The sequence below is a fragment of the Pongo abelii genome, chromosome 5 (genome assembly GCF_028885655.2).
Source record: "Pongo abelii isolate AG06213 chromosome 5, NHGRI_mPonAbe1-v2.0_pri, whole genome shotgun sequence".
NCBI lineage: Eukaryota > Metazoa > Chordata > Mammalia > Primates > Hominidae > Pongo > Pongo abelii.
In genome coordinates, this window is record NC_071990.2 from 34,871,550 (window position 1) to 34,887,869 (window position 16,320).

The 16,320-nt window shown below is 41.9% G+C and overlaps 1 protein-coding gene and 1 pseudogene across 6 annotated transcripts in view; one reads left to right on the forward strand and one right to left on the reverse strand.

Annotated features, from left to right (window-relative positions):
* ILRUN (inflammation and lipid regulator with UBA-like and NBR1-like domains) overlaps positions 1-16,320 on the reverse strand; it is a 111,724-nt gene that overhangs the window by 28,724 nt on the left and 66,680 nt on the right. The window lies entirely within an intron of this gene.
* Positions 1,696-2,434, forward strand: LOC100438611 (large ribosomal subunit protein uL30-like; annotated as a pseudogene).

Genomic DNA, 16,320 nt, shown 5'->3' on the forward strand with positions numbered 1-16,320 from the left:
AAAACCCGTAACATCAGTCTAATCATGAGGAAAACATCAGACAAGCTCAGATTACGTGTCATTCTATAGGATACTTGCCAGTATTCCTTGAGACAGTCAAGGGTCATGAAAAACACTGAAAGACTGAGAAATTGTCACAGACTAGAAGAGATTGGGACACATGAAAACTAAGTGTAATGTGGTGGCCTAGATTGGATTCTGGAATAGAAAGAGGTCATTAGTGAAAAAATTGGTGAAATCCAAATAAAGTCTGGAGTTTAATTAATAGTAATATACCAACGTTGATGTCTTTAACAAGTGTACTATGATAATGTAAGGTGATAACAATAGGAAAAACTGGGTATATAAGAACTCTATATTTGCAACTTCTCTGTAAACCTAATTATTACAAAATATAAAGTCTACTAAAATAAATTGGTACGGTATTAGAAAATCATATTTCAGAAATTAACAGGTAAAACTGCAACAGAGGCCGGGCATGGTGGCTCACGCCTGTAGTCCCAGAACTTTGAGAGGCTGAGGTGGGTGGATCACCTAAGGTCAGGAGTTCAAGACCAGCCCAGCCAACATGGCGAAACCCTGTCTCTACTAAAAATACAAAAATTAACCAGGCATGGTGGCACACACCTGTCATCCCAGCTACTGGGGAGGCCGGGGCAGGAGAATCACTTGAACCTGGGAGGGGCAGGTTGCAGTGAGCCGAGATCATGCCACTACACTCCAGCCTGGGACACAGAGCAAGACTCCATCTTAAACAAAAACAAAAACAAAAACTGCAATAGAGCTGATGCAGACCACTCTCTATGGAGAGAATTGACTAGCAAAAGAGAGTGTTTTGATATCTAGCAAGGGGTAGAACAAGGTTGTAGCAGGGCAAAAAGAGAACCATCATGCACCCAAGTCCTTCAGAAGCCTCAAAAACACCGTTTTATCAGCTGAAGACAGAAGCCAGTCCTATCTGCAGGGAAACACTCCCTTTCCCAGTAGAGCATTACAGATCAGTTAACAGTCTTCAAACTAGGGTTACATCAATGACTGTACAACCAAACCACCATCATCTTGATGTGGATATTGGGCTGAGGCTGCTTGACTAATCCCAGAGCCTGCTTCTGACCAGCAGTTGTAAAGAGAAATCACTTAAGCCAAACAATAAACTGCTTCATCAATAGGCTTCCACTTGGTTCTGGGCTTCCCAAGGGGAAAGGTCAGGGGACTTGGGAAGGGACCACTTTCAAAAATCTAACGTACATGGACACCTCCCAGTGGTTAAAGGTATAGCTGAGACTAAACTCTTGGATGCTTCTGATCTTTAGAGCAACCACCACTCCTTGTGCTTGGGAGTTGTGAGACATGAATGCCCTGGCATCAGGAGGCAAGGCCTGGTGAAGGTCAACATGAAGATTATGGTGGAGGCCACTTCCAGATTTGAAGGTAGTGGGTTCAAATCCTTTAGGAAGATCAACCCATCTTCAAAGCAGAACAGGAACTTCACACTTCCCCTGAGGATTAAGAAACAAAAGGGGTCTGGCTGCAGTCAGCTGCTGAGCTATAAGTTATAGGCTCATATTTCATCTCTCTAGAAAAGCTGGGTATGTACGGTCTAGCTTCAGTGACAAACGCTTGAAAGTGGACTGAAACACGCCCCAACATTAGGCAGTGCAAAAGTCAGTATGATGCTCTTTTCAGGCTGGAACCATGGAGGGTGTCGAAGAGAAGAAGGTTCCTGCTGTGCCAGAAACCCTTAAGAAAAAGCGAAGGAATTTTGCAGAGCTGCAGATCAATCGCCTGAGAAAGAAGTTTGCCCAAAAGATGCTTTGAAAGGCAAGGAGGAAGCTTATCTATGAAAAAGCAAAGCACTATCACAAGGAATACAGGCAGATGCACAGAACTGAAATTCAAATGGCAAGGATGGCAAGAAAAGCTAGCAACTTCTATGTACCTGCAGAACTCAAATTGGCGTTTATCATCAGGATCAGAGGTATCAATGGTGTGAACCCAAAGGTCTGAAAGGTGTTGCAGCTTCTTTGCCTTCATCAAATCTTTAATGGAACTTTTGTGAAGCTCAACAAGGCTTCAATTAACGTGCTGAGGATTGTAGAACCATATATTGCATAGAAGTACCCAAATCTGAAGTCAGTAAATGAACTAATCTACAAGCACGGTTATGGCAAAATCAATAAGAAGTGAATTGCTCTGACAGACAACACTTTGATTGCTCGACCTCTTGGTAAATATGGCATCACCTGCATGGAGGATCTAATCATGAGATCTATACTGTTGGAAAATGCTTCAAAGAAGCAAATAACTTCCTGTGGCCCTTCAAATTATCTTCTGCATGAAGTGGAATGAAGAAAAAACTACCCATTTTGTAGAAGGTGGAGATGGTGGCAACAGGGTGGACCAGATCAACACACTTATTAGAAGAATGAACTAAGGTGTCTATCATGATTATTTTTCTAATCTAGTCAGTTAATAAACAGTATGTGCTCTCAAATTGAAAAAAAAAAAGTCAGTATTATGAGCAGGTCTTGACATCTTTCTGTGTGTCTCTTAGAACTGCTAAAGCAGCAGTGTGGGCATACCATTGTGAAAAGAAGGAACTTCCAGTTGTCCCGGTGCCGATCTGTCTAGTCTCAACTTCTAGTCTGCACTGCCACATAATTTACTCAGCACAGTAGCCACACTCCCCTGACACATGTCTGGGCACTCAGATTCTTTCACCACATCTGTCAACATGCCACCTACACCTCAGCACCTAAAGGGGAAAAGGGTAGAGATAGGCTCCAGTTCATCAGCTTCTCAGTTACCTCCTGATTTCCGAGGCTTTGACCCCACCAGCAGCAGAGTACCGCTGAAGGACAACCTCCACTGAAACTCTGCATCCCTACCCATTCTCACTCCCTACCACCTCTTACCTCAAATGTGCATTAGAAACTTGTTCCTTAGTATTTAGTATTATACCCAGGAATTTCCTTTTAAAATGCAAATGCCCCTCAAAAAACTTATTAAGCTACCTTAAATCTAATCATCAGAGCAACAAATCAGATCAACCAATGGGCACAAGTTCACACAGGAGAGAAGAGAAGCCTAAGAAAGGCACTGATAGGAGAACTGAAGGGGAAACGACAAAGAAACTACTCCTATTTCACAATTTTTCCACATTATGCCCTATTTCAAAAATATGAGATTTTCCCTTAAACATGGGGAGGGAGAGTACAGCAATCATTTAATCACTTATTTCTCTCAAATCTTAGGAAACAAGGATCCTTGCTTCCCAAATCCAGGAAATCAGTGCCATGGAATTAAAAGTAAAAACCTGGCTGGGGCTGAAAAATGAAAATCTGTTCAGAATGAAAAAGGAAAAAGCAACTCTCCCATAATTGGACTAGGAGGACAGACACAGATAAAGACAAGTACAAAGAGGAAATATTATTTCTCCCAAGGTCGTGCGGCAGCAGTAAAGTGTCCTAATGATCCTCTCTTTGTGTGGCTACTGCCTTAGTACCAATAATGCTTCCAGACCTAGTTTGCTATAGCCATCTATTACTGGGAATACCCAATTGCTAAACTGCCCTTGCTTCATGTCAACACCTAAACCCTAATTATTCCTGTTTCACCTAATCCTGTCTCAGAAACAGCAACCAATCCAGAACTGACCCCTGTCCCACCAAGCATCCCTTAAAGCTTCCTCAGAATCCTTTAGCTAGAACCCAAGCCCTACAAGAGATGTTTCCCTCCTCCTTCCTGTTCCATGGCATTCCACAGTTCCTCTGAAGTGCCTTCACTCACTGCATCACATCAATAATCCGATTTTGTCAGACTACAGGCTTGTTCCTGGTGATCTTTGAACCTAGATGCCTTCCTCTCTTCCTCCTCCTCATTCCAGCTCATAGATGCAGAGACCCCATCACCCCTTTCTTTACAGTCTTCCCTCTTGCATGACTGCCCTCCCCTGAAATGGGCCCACCTGGCTCAGCCATCAGCTGATACCATAAGGAAGAAGAGATGTATTCATTCAATAACAAGGGCATCAGAAAAGATAGAGAAGGAACAGCCCTGACAATAAAGGAAAACCAGGAGTCTATCTATGGTGCTCTAGAAGCCTAGTGACAAGTGTTTCAAGAGGACAGAGGACAGAGTCACCAGCTGGGTCCAGTGCTGCTAATAAGTCAGTAGAGTACTAAGGACAAACCACTGGATGTAGCAACACAAAGGTCACTGGAGAACTTGAAAAAAGCAGTCAGTTTCAGCGGAGTAATGGGGATAGACAGCTACATAGAATTTGTGAGAGTAAGAGATCAGGAGGTAGAGACAATTATTATTGGTACATTTGCAAAGAAGTTTTGCTACGATGGAGGGCAGAGAGATGAGGAAGAAGCTAGAAGAGGAGAATTAAGAATACTGCATTATTTGTTAACAGCAAGAAATTTAAAACAACTCAAATGTTCATCAGTAGGTACACAGAATATATATATATAGAAGGATCTTCATTTCTTCTGTGATATAGAAGAAATGAAGATTTCCATTAACTTGTTTTTGAGACAGAGAGTCTCACTCTGTCACTCAGGCTGGATGGAGTGCAGTGGCATAATTATGGCTCACTGCAGCCTTGACCTCCTGGGCTCAAGTGATCCTCCCGCCTCAACCTCTTCAGTAGCTGGGACTACACGTAGGCACTTGCCACCATGCCTGACTAATTTTTTACCTTTTGTAGAAATGGGGTCTCCCTTTGTTGCCCAGGCTGGTCTTCAACTCCTGGGCTGAAGTGATCCTCCTGCCTCAGCCTTACAAAGTGCTGGGAAGACAGGCATGAGCCACCACATCTGGCCTCTATTACCTTTTAAGAGTGCTCTCTAGGATATACCTATTAAGTGAAAAAAAGTGGCCAGGCACAGTGGCTCATGCTTGTAATACTTTGGGAGGCTGAGGCGGGTAGATTACCTGAGGTCAGGAGTTCAAGATCAGCCTGGCCAACATGGTGAAACCCCGTCTCTACTGAAAATACAAAAATTAGTCGGGCATGGTGGTGTGGGCCTGTAGTCCCAGCTACTTGGGAGGCTGAGGCAGGAGAATCGTTTGAATCTGGGAGGCAGAGGTTGCAGTGAGCCAAGATTGCACTACTGCACTCCAGCCTGGGCGACAGAGCAAGACTTTGTCTCAAAAAAAAAAAAAAAAAAAAAAAAGTAAGATGCAGATCAATATCTGTAGTTATAAGTTTGTGTTAGAAAAGGGGCAAATTTATATACATTTGCTAGTGTTTGCTAAAAGAAAAAAACAATGAATAAAAATGAGTACCCTATAGCAGGAGGATGGGACTAGCTGAAGGGGGCAGGGATGGATATATATTATATCTATCTAAATATATTATGTAAGTAAGTTTTGACTTACGAATCATAAAATGTTTCACATATTCAAAAAATAAAATTAGGTCAAGGTGGGACACCGTAAAAATGGAGATAAGGAAATTCCCTAGGATGGTGACTGGCACAAGGCAGGTGCTCAATAAGGAGCAAATTATTAATGCGAAAGTACTTAGCACCATAAGTAGCATTAAAAAACTGCTTACTGTGTTGCCCTGTTGGAAGTTAGAGTCACTATTAAGGGTAATGTCTGAGGATCAGGTATGTCTAATTTAACCTGGAGAACTATAACAATGACAGTAAATTGAAGGCAGAAAATACCTCCTTACTAACATGTGTTAACATTTAATATTGCTAATTTAAATATAAATTATTGCAGAGCACAGTGGTTCATGCCTGTAGCCTCCAGCCTCTCAGGAGGCTAAGGCAGAAGGATCACTTGAGCCCACAAGAGTAGCAACACAGCTACACCCCGATTCTACAAAAAAAATTTAAAAATTAGCTGGGCATCATGGCACATGCCTGTAGTCCCAGCTACTCAGGAGGCTGAGGTGGGAGGACTACTTGAGCCCGTAAGTTTGAGGCTGCAGTAAGCTACGATTGTGCCACTGCACTCCAGCCTGGATGACAAAGTGAGACCCTGTCTCAAAAATAATAATACATTTTAAAATAATGATAAATTACGTTGATAACATCTGCCTTTGATAAGACCGGACACTAACTTGTTAATGGACACCATCTTTGGGAAGACATACACAACAAAACAGTAACTGTTTTAAAATCCATAACACTACTTTATAGGAGTCTGCTCTGCAGACCAACCACCTCCATCAAGATCATGTGGTTTCTGTGTTAAAAATACATATTCCTTAGCCACTATCTGCAATGAACTAAAACAGGTTTCATATACAGAATCTAAGAGTTTATAATGATACCTACAAAAAGGGGGAAATCAAACCAAATCTTTAATTCTTCTTCTTCATTAATTTCATTGAAAGCAACAAGGGAATCACCTTCTTACTCTAACAACTGAAAATTAAAGGTAAAGAATTAAGCATTTAACCAGCCTTTTTGGTAGAAATTAAATTTCAAGATAAGTCACTGTTGATGAACAAAAGGATTCCCCCACTTCAAAAGAATTCCAGCTAATAAAAGTAGAAGGAATCGCTACTTTGTAACTTCTAATGAAATGATTTAGGCAATCATCACAAATTGATGAAACAATTATGCAAAATATCGATTGCAGAGATCCCTCTGCAATGGAGGGATCAGGCTGTTACCACCTGAATCCTTTTATCTTAGCATCACTAAGAGCTAAAAAATTTTGAACAGTGAAAATAATTTTGAAAAAGAAGACTAACTTATTCCTGATGTCAAAACTTATCACAAAGTGGCCCGGCACGGTGGCTCATGCCTGTAATCCCAGCACTATGGGTGGCCGAGGCGGGCAGATCACTTGAGATTAGGAGTTCGGGACCAGCCTGACTAAACATGGTGAAACCCCTCGTCTCTACTAATACAAAAAATTAGCCAGGCATGGTGGCGTACCCCTGTGGTCCCAGGTACTCGGGAGGCTGGGGCAGGAGAATCGCTTGAACCCAGGGGGGCAGAGGTTGCAGTGAGCCAAGATCGTGCCACTGCACTCCAGCCTGGTGACAGAGCAAGACTCCAGCTCAAAAATAAAACAAAAATAAAAACAAAAACAAAAACAAAAAACTAGTGTGGTATTGGCAGAAAGACAGACCTATAAGACCAATGGAATAGAAGAAAGTGCCCAGAAACAAACCTTATGTATATGGTCAAATGATTTCAACAAGGGTGCCAAAACAATTCAATGGTGAAAGGACAGTCTTCTCAAAAAACGATGCTGAGAAAACTGCATATCCACATGCAAAAGAATGAAGTTGGACCCTTACCTTACGCCATATACAAAAACTAACTCAAAATGGATCAAAGACCTAAACATATGAGCTAAAACTATAAAACTCCTAGAAAAAAGCTTAGGGGAAAAGCTTCATCACATTGGATTTGGCAATGATTTCTTGGATATGACACCAAAAGCTAATAAATTAGACATCAAAATTAAAAACTGTGCACCAAATGACACAATCAACAGAGTAAAAGGCTACCCATGGAATAGGGAAAATATGTACAGATCATATATGTCATAAGGGGTTAATATCTCAAATATATAAAGAACTCCTACAACTCAACAGAAAACACAACCTGATTTCAAAATGGGCAAAGGACTTGAATACACATTTCTATAAAAATACAAATGGCCAATTAGCACTTAAAAAGATACTCAACATTACTAATCACCAGGGAAATGCAAATCAAACCACAATGAGATACTACCTCACACCTATTATGATGGCTACTACTAAAAAAAAAAAATCCTTAGTTGCCCTTGGTGAAAGCTTTTGCTTCCTAGAGACATCAGAAAATGCCAAATGTTGGTGAGGACGTGGAGAAATTAGAACCCTTGTGTGCTGTTAGGAATGTAAATGGTACAGCTGCTATGGAAAACAATATGATTCCACAAAAAATTGAACACAGAATTGACAAATGATCCAGTAACTCTCCTTCTAGGTATATAAACTAAAGATCTGAACACAGGGTCTCAAAGAGATATGTGTACACCCATGTTCATTCATAGCAGCATTACTCACAATAGCCAAAAGGCAGAAGTAACCCAAGTGTACAGTAAAAGATCAATGAACAAAATGTAGTATATATATACACCAAAATATTATTCAGCCTTTAAAAGGAAGGAAATTCTGATACATGCTATAATATGGATGAACCTTGATAATGTTAAGTGAAATAAAGTAGTCCCAAATGGACAGATACTATATAATTCCACGTATGTGAGGTACCTAAGGTAGTCAAAATCAGAGACAGTAGAATGGCGGTTTCCAATGGCTGGGGTGAAGGGGAATGGCGAATTACTAATGGGTACAGAGTTTCAGTTTTGCAAGCTGAAAGGAATTCTAGAGGTGAATAGTGGTGATGCTTGTGAATATACTTATTGCCAGTGAACTGTACACTTAAAAATGGTTACAATAAATTGTATGTGTTATTTTACCACAATTAATCAAAACAAAAACAAAAACATCAGAGGCCTACTGATTCTGTTATTTGTTGAAGGCCAATCAGTAATTTATTATGTGGCAGAATTAGAATTAGAAGTCAGATCTTTTTTACTCCTTGTCTAGTGCTTATTGATGACATCTTGCAACACTCCCACCCCACCCCGGTCAGTTTTGAGAGTTCCACTAATCAGAAAATACCTAATACTCATGGAGAAAACACTTCCTGGCAGAAAAGATGGAAATATTATCCTAATAATTTAAACTTCTATAGCCTACGAAAAAAAGCATAATCTGAGTGGGTAATAGCACTACCACAAAAAAACGTAATATAGCATGAAACTACACTTAAGAACTTAAATTACTAATTTAAATTTCAAAGTACAATTGTGTTTAAGGATATGCAGGAAATCAAAATGATAGCTACAGTACATTAAGAGGCAAATCTATACAGCTGGCATAAAATCATTTTGGCATTAATGTTGAAAAGCATTTAAATATAACATCGGATAAAAAGGCTTAAAATTTAAACATTGTCCATTTTATATGCAAAAAGGAAGACAAATGGCTGGTATTCTTACTCCTCCAATACTTCTTTTTGTTTTTGTTTTTTTGAGTCTCACTCTGTTGCCCAGGCTGGAGTGCAGTGTCACAATCTCTGCTCACTGCAACCTCTGCCTCCTGGGTTCAAGCGATTCTCGTGCCTCAGCCTCCCAAGTAGCTGGGAGTACAGGTGCCTGTCACCACGCCCAGCTAATTTTTGTATTTTTAGTAGAGATGGGGTTTCACCATGTTGGCCAGGCTGGTCTTGAACTCCTGACCTCAAGTGATCGGCCCACCTTGGCCTCCCAAAGTGCTGGGATTACAGGTATGAGCCACCGTGCCCAGCCTCCTTCACCAATTCCGGTGAATTTACCAACCAGTATAATTGGGACATACTTGGTACATCTTGATATCTGTGAGATTTTCATCAAAGGGTAAAATTTAGAATAAGATATTGAAGAAATACTTCCAAGTATTTATTAATTCTATAACCAGAAAGTCAAATTCTAGACTACCAACTAATTACCTAATTTACACTTTTTTTTTTTTGATGAAGTTTCACTCTTCTTGCCCAGGCTGGAGCACAATAGCGTGATCTCGGCTCACTGCAACCTCCGCCTCCCAGGTTCAAGCAATTCTCCTGCCTTAGCCTCCCAAGTAGCTGGGATTGCAGGCATGCGCCACCACACCTGGCTAATTTTGTTTTTTTTTTTTTAGTAAAGATGGGGTTTCACCAGTTTATCAGGCTGATCTCGAACTCCTGACCTCAGGTGATCCACCTGCCTGGGCCTCCCAAAGTGCTGGGATTACAGGTGTGAGCCACCGTGCCCCACCACCTAATTCAACTTTAAATTCCAAACATTTAAAAACAACAACCACCCATTCCTCTGGTACATCTTCCAAGGTGAGGTTTAACTTCTACAGAGCTAATGTGTTAGTTTTGAACAATTAAAAACAAAATAAGATATAAGCCTCATTGGTCTTTTAAAAGAAACTCAAACCCTATCTTGGATACAATTATGAACAAAAAGTATAAAACATCATTACTGATAGTAACTAGTTACTCTTGGTGAAAGCTTTTGCTTCCTAGAGATCTTAGATAATACACTGTGTTAACTCTGCTCTCTCTTCCCTCTCCTCCTGAAAGAGGATGGGCTTTGTTTCTGGCTTCAAGGAAACTGCTCCCCATCAATATCACAAACCTAGCTGGACCAGTGCAAGAACCAGCAGAACAAATAACATAGTAACCTCTCCCCATCAACATTCTCTCCAAAGAGAACTACCCTAGCTCTTTAGTCATCAAATTCATTGACAGAAGTCGGAGTTGAATATGGCAACAAAGCAGAACTTCCTTAATGTTTCTTCTTTTTCCCTCCTCCCCCCTCCCCCCCTTTTTTTCCTATTTCTTCCCACTATCTTCTTCATTTCTTTGGTCTTATCCAACTCTACCAAGCATCCCTTCCTTCTCATCTCCACCACATGCCCTTCATGGGCCAAGGTATTTTCCTGGTTCAAATGTGAGCACAGAGCTTTGGGGGCATTAATTCAGCACCAAACTGAGTAGGTCTATCAACATCTCTCATAGGGGTACTTAGAACTCCCTCATGGCCATCTGGACATCTCAATCCTATAAAAGGCAGTCAAACCACTCACCCACATCTGATGTGCAGAGTATACACATGTTCTCTTGGTCAGACATGCTTAAGTTGTATACCTTGATCTGTGATGGTTTAGCTACTCGACTCTCTTACAGATGACCAGTGGGTGCTAATCTTCATCAAAAAGTATTGTAATCTCCAATCTATCTCCCATTCTTTCCCACAGAATGCCCAAAGTGTACTAGTCATGCTTAACCAGAGTTTATGCTTTTGCCCACCTTCTTTCAGTTTAGAAATGAAGTACCTTCTCCCAATCGCCAAACATGAATTTAGTTAAAAGACTAAATTTGGTAAAGTTTCCCGTATTTGGGAAAGTCCTTCCAGCCTATCCTACCTCAAAGGTTATTATTTCTTACTGTTCATTATTTTTTATTATTGAAAAGCTTTTTTTTTTTGAGATAGCGAGTAGTCTCGCTCTGTCACTCAGGCTGGAGTGCAGTGGCACGATCTTGGCTCACTGCAACCTCTGCCTCCCAGGTTCACGCCACACTCCTGCCTCAGCCTCCAGAGTAGCTGGGACTACAGGCGCCCGCCACCACGCCCGGCTAATTTTTTGTATTTTTAGTAGAGATGGGGTTTCACCATGTTAGCTAGGATGGTCTCGATCTCCTGACCCTGTGATCCGCCTGCCTCGGCCTCCTGAAATGCTGGGATTACAGGTGTGAGCCATTGCACCCGGCCGGGAGGCATTTTTTAACAGATTCCTTTTTTTCTCTTTTCCAAGACAGGGTCTCTCTTTGTTGCCCAGGCTGGAGTGCAATGGTGCTATCACAGCTCACTGTAGTCTTGACCTCCTGAGCTCAAACAATCTTCCCACCTTTGCCCGCAAAGTAGCTAGGACTACAGGTGCATGTCACCATGCTCAGCTAATTTTTAAATTTTTTTGTAGAGATGGCGGTCTTCCAATATATTGCCCAGGCTGGTCTCAAACTCCTAGGCCTCAAGCCGTCCGCCTGCCTCAGCCTCTCAAAGGGCTGGAATTACAGGCATGAGCCACTCTGCCCGATCGTATTTTATTTTTTTATAGCAGTTTTAGATTCACAGCAAAACCAAGAGATATTTCCCCCACATATGCACAACCTGCCTATCAACATACTGCACCACAGTGGTATTTTGTTACAATCGATGAACCAACACTGACACACCATTACCACCAAAAGTCAATAGTTTATGTTAGGATTCACTCTATGTCGTACATTCTATGGGTTTGGACAAACGTACAATGACATGTATCCCCCATTATATTAATACATCAGGCGGGGTGTGGTGGCTCATGCCTGTAATCCTAGCACTTTAGAGGCCGAGGTGGGCGGATCACGAGGTCAGGAGTTCCGGACCATCCTGACCAACATGGTGAAACCCCATCTCTACTAAAAATACAAAAATAAGCCAGGCATGGTGGCGTGCACTTGTAATCCCAGCTACTCGGGAGGCTGAGAAAGGGGAATTGCTTGAACCTGGGAGGTGGAGGTTGCAGTGAGCCGAGATCACGCCACTGCACTCCAGCCTGGGCAACAGAGCGAAACTCCGTCTCAAAAAAAAAAAAAAAAAAAAAAAAATGGTATTCAGAATACTTTCACTGCCCTAAAAATCTGTATTCTGCCTATTCATCTCTCCCTGCCCCCAGTTCTGACAACCACTGAGGCTTTTACTGTCTCCGTAGTTTTATCTTTTCCAAAATGTCATAGAGTTGGAATCCGACAGTATGTAGCGTTTTCAGATCAGCTTCTTTCACTTGGTAATATGCATTTAAGGTCCTTCCATGTGCCTTAATGGCTCATTTCTTTTTAGCGCTGAGTTATACTCCATTGTCCAGGTGTACCACAGTTTATTTGTCCACTCACCAACTAAAGGTCTTCTTCATTGCATCCAAATTTTGGCAATTATAGATAAAGTTGCTATAAACATCTGTGTGTACGCTTTTGCGTGAATGTAAGTTTTCAACATCTTTGGGTAAATACCAAGGAGCACACCTGCTGATGGGAGGGTAAGAGAATGTGGCTGTACCATTTTGCATTCCCACCAGCAGTGAATGAGAGTTCCTGTTGCTCCACATTCCTGCCAGCACTTGGTATTGTTGGCGTTTGGGATTATGGCCATCTTAATAGGTATATAGTGATATCTCATAGTTGTTTTAACTTGTAATGTCCTGAAAACATGTAATGGTGAATATCTTCTCATAAGTTTTTATATGCCACGCCATCTGTGCATTTTCTTTGGTGAGATGTCTGTTCAGGTCTCTGGCCCTTTTTTTTTTTTTTTTTTTTGAGACAGAGTTTCACTCTTGTTGCCCAGGCTGGAGTGCAATGGCCCGATCTCGGCTCACCACAACCTCTGCCTCCCTGGTTCAAGCTATTCTCCTTCCTCAGCCTTCCGAGTAGCTAGGATTACAGACATGCACCACCACACCCGGCTAATTTTTGTATTTTTAGTAGAGACAGGGTTTCGCCATGTCGGCCAGGCTGGACTTGAACTTCTGACCTCAAGTGATCCACCCGCCTCAGTCTCCTGAAGTGCTGTGATTACGGGCGTGAGCCACCGCCCCTGGGCCTGCATATACTTTTTTTTTTTTTTTTTTGAGATGGAGTCTCACTCCAAATATTGTTTCTGTCACTCAGGTTGGAGTGCAGTGGCACAATCTCGACTCACTGCAACCTCCACCTGCCGGGTGCAAACGATTCTCCTGCCTCAGCCTCCCAAGTAGCTGGGACTACAGGCGCACACCACTGTGCCCCGCTAATTTTTGTATTTTTAGTAGAGACGAGGTTTCACCATGTTGGCCAGGCTGGTCTTGAACTCCTGACTTCAGGTGATCCACCCACCTCAGCCTGCTAAAGTGTTGAGATTACAGGCATGAGTCACTGAGCCTGGCCTTTTTACACATTTTTTTTTTTTTTGAGACAGAGTCTCACTCTGTCGCCCAGGCTGGAGTGTAGTGTTGTGATCTTGGCTCACTGCAACCTCCGCCTCCCGGGTTCACGCCATTCTCCTGCCTCTGCCTCCCGAGTAGCTGGGACTACAGGTGCCCGCCACCACACCTGGCTAATTTTTCGTACTTTTAGTAGAGACGGGGTTTCACCGTTGTTAGCCGGGATGGTCTCAATCTCCTGACCTCATGATCTGCCCGCCTTGGCCTCCCAAAGTGCTGGGATTACAGGCGTGAGCCACCACGCCTGGCCCACCTTTTTACACATTTTTGAAATTCAATCTGCTAATATTTTGTTGAGGATATGTGCATCTAAGTTCATGAGAAATAGTTTTATAATTTTCCTGTAATCTTTGTCTGGTTTGGGTATTAGCGTAATGTTGGCCTCATAGAAGGAGTTAGAAGTATTCCATTTGCTTCTATCTTCTGAAGGAAATTGTAGAGAATTAGTATAGGCTGGGTGTGGTGGTGGCTCACACCTGTAATCCCAGGACTTTGGGAGGCCAAGACAGGAAGACTGCTTGACCCAGGAGTTCAAGACCAGCCTGGACAATATGGCGGAATGCTGTCTCTATCAAAAGAAAACTAGCCAGGTGTGGTGACACATGCCTGTAGTCCCAGCTACTTCAGAGGCTGAGGTGAGGATCATTTGTGCCTGGGAGACGGAGGCTGCAGTGACCTGAGATCACTGCATACCAGCCTGGGCGACAGAGCAAGACTCTGTTTCAAAAAGAATATAAAAAGAGAATGAGTATAATTCTTCATTAATTCTTGGTAGAATTCACCAGAAAACTCATTTGGACCTGGTGCTTTCTGTTGCAGAAGTTTATTAATTATTGATCCAATTTCTTTAACAGACAAAAGCCTATTCAAATTGTGTATGTTTTCTTGAGCAAGCTATGGCAAACTGTGTATTTCAAGAAATTATTCCATTATATCTAGGTTATCAAGTTTGTGGGCACAGAGTTGCTTGTAATATTTCTTAATTATCCTATGTTGGCCATGTGGTCTTGAACTCCTGGGTTCAAGTGATCCTTCTGCCTCAGACTCCCAAAGTGCTGGGATTATAGGTGTGAGCCATTGTGCCTAGCCTCAATATTTAAAATATTTCATTCCACTCTCTTGATTGCATTTCTGAGGAGAAATCATATGTAATTCTTACTGTTGCTCCTCCATAGGTAAGATATTTTTTCCCTTTGGCTTCTTTCAAGATTTTTCTTTATCTTTGATTTTCTGCAGTTTGAGTATGATATGCTAGATGTCATTTTCTGGGCATTATCCTGCTTGGTGTTCTCTGAGCTTCCTGGATCTGTGATTTGATGTCTGACATTAATTTGGAGAAATTTTCAGCCATATTGCTTCAAATATTGTTTCTGTTCCTTTCTCTATTCTCCTTCTGTTATTCCCACTATGTGCGTATGTTACGCCTTTTGTAGTTGTCCCACAGCTCGTGGATACAGCAGTCCTTCCTTATCCATGGAAAATAAGTTCCGAGACTCCCAATGGATGCCTGAAAGTATGGAAAGTACTAAATCCCATATATACGATGTTCTTCCCTATACATACATACCTATGATAAATTTTGACTTATAAATTAGGCCCAGTAAGAGGTTAACAATAACTGATAATAAAATAGAACAATTTCAACAATATGCTAGTATCACTACTCTTGCATTTTGGGGCCATTATTAAGTAAAATAGGGGTTACTTCGACACAAGCACTGCAATATCCCAACAGTCGATCTGATAACCAAGATGGCTACTAAGTGACTAACAAGTGAATAGTGTACACACGTGGATATGCTAGACAAAGGGATGATTCATATCCTGGGCAAGATGGAACGCCCCTGAGAATGGAATGCAATTTAAAACTTAAGAATTGTTTATTTCTGGAATTTTCCATCTGATATTTTCAGACTGTGGTTGACTATGGGTAACTGAAACCATGGAAAGTGAAACTTTCCTATCCACCAGATAGGGTGGTGGGGAGGCTACTGATTCTGGGTTTTTTTTGTTTTGTTTTTGAAACAGAGTCTCACTCTGTTGCCAGTCCAGAGCGCAGTGGCGCGATCTCGGCTCACTGCAACCTCCGCCTTCTGGGTTCAAGCGATTCTCCTGTCTCAGCCTCCCGAGTAGCTGGGACTACAGGCACGTACCACCATGCCCAGCTAATTTTTGTATTTTTAATAGAGATGGGGTTGCACCATGTTGGCCAGGATGGTCTCGATCTCTTGACCTCGTGATCCGCCCGCCTTGGCCTCCCAAAGTGCTGGGATTACGGCGTGAGCCACAGCGCCTGGCCCTGGGTTTGTTTTCTGTTTTTTTAAGCAATGAGGTCTCACTATGTTGCCCAGGCTGGACTTGAACTCCTGGGCTCAAGGAATGTTCCTGCCTCAGCCTCCCAAATAACTGGGACTACAGGTACACATCACTGTACCTGGCTTGTTCTATTTTTATTCAGCCTTTTCTTTTTCAGTTTTGGAATTTCTATTGACATATCCACAAGCTCAGAGATTATTTCCTCAGTTGTGTCCAGTCACTAACAAGCTCATCAAAGTCATTTTTCATTTCTGTTAATGTTTATCTCTAGCATTTTGATTCTTTCTTAGAATTTCCATCTCCCTGCTTACATTACCCATCTGTTCTTTCATGTTGTCTACTTTTTCCATTGAAGAACTTAGCATACTATTTAAAGTTTTTTAAAAAATTCCTGGCCTAATAATTCCAACACGCCTGCCAAA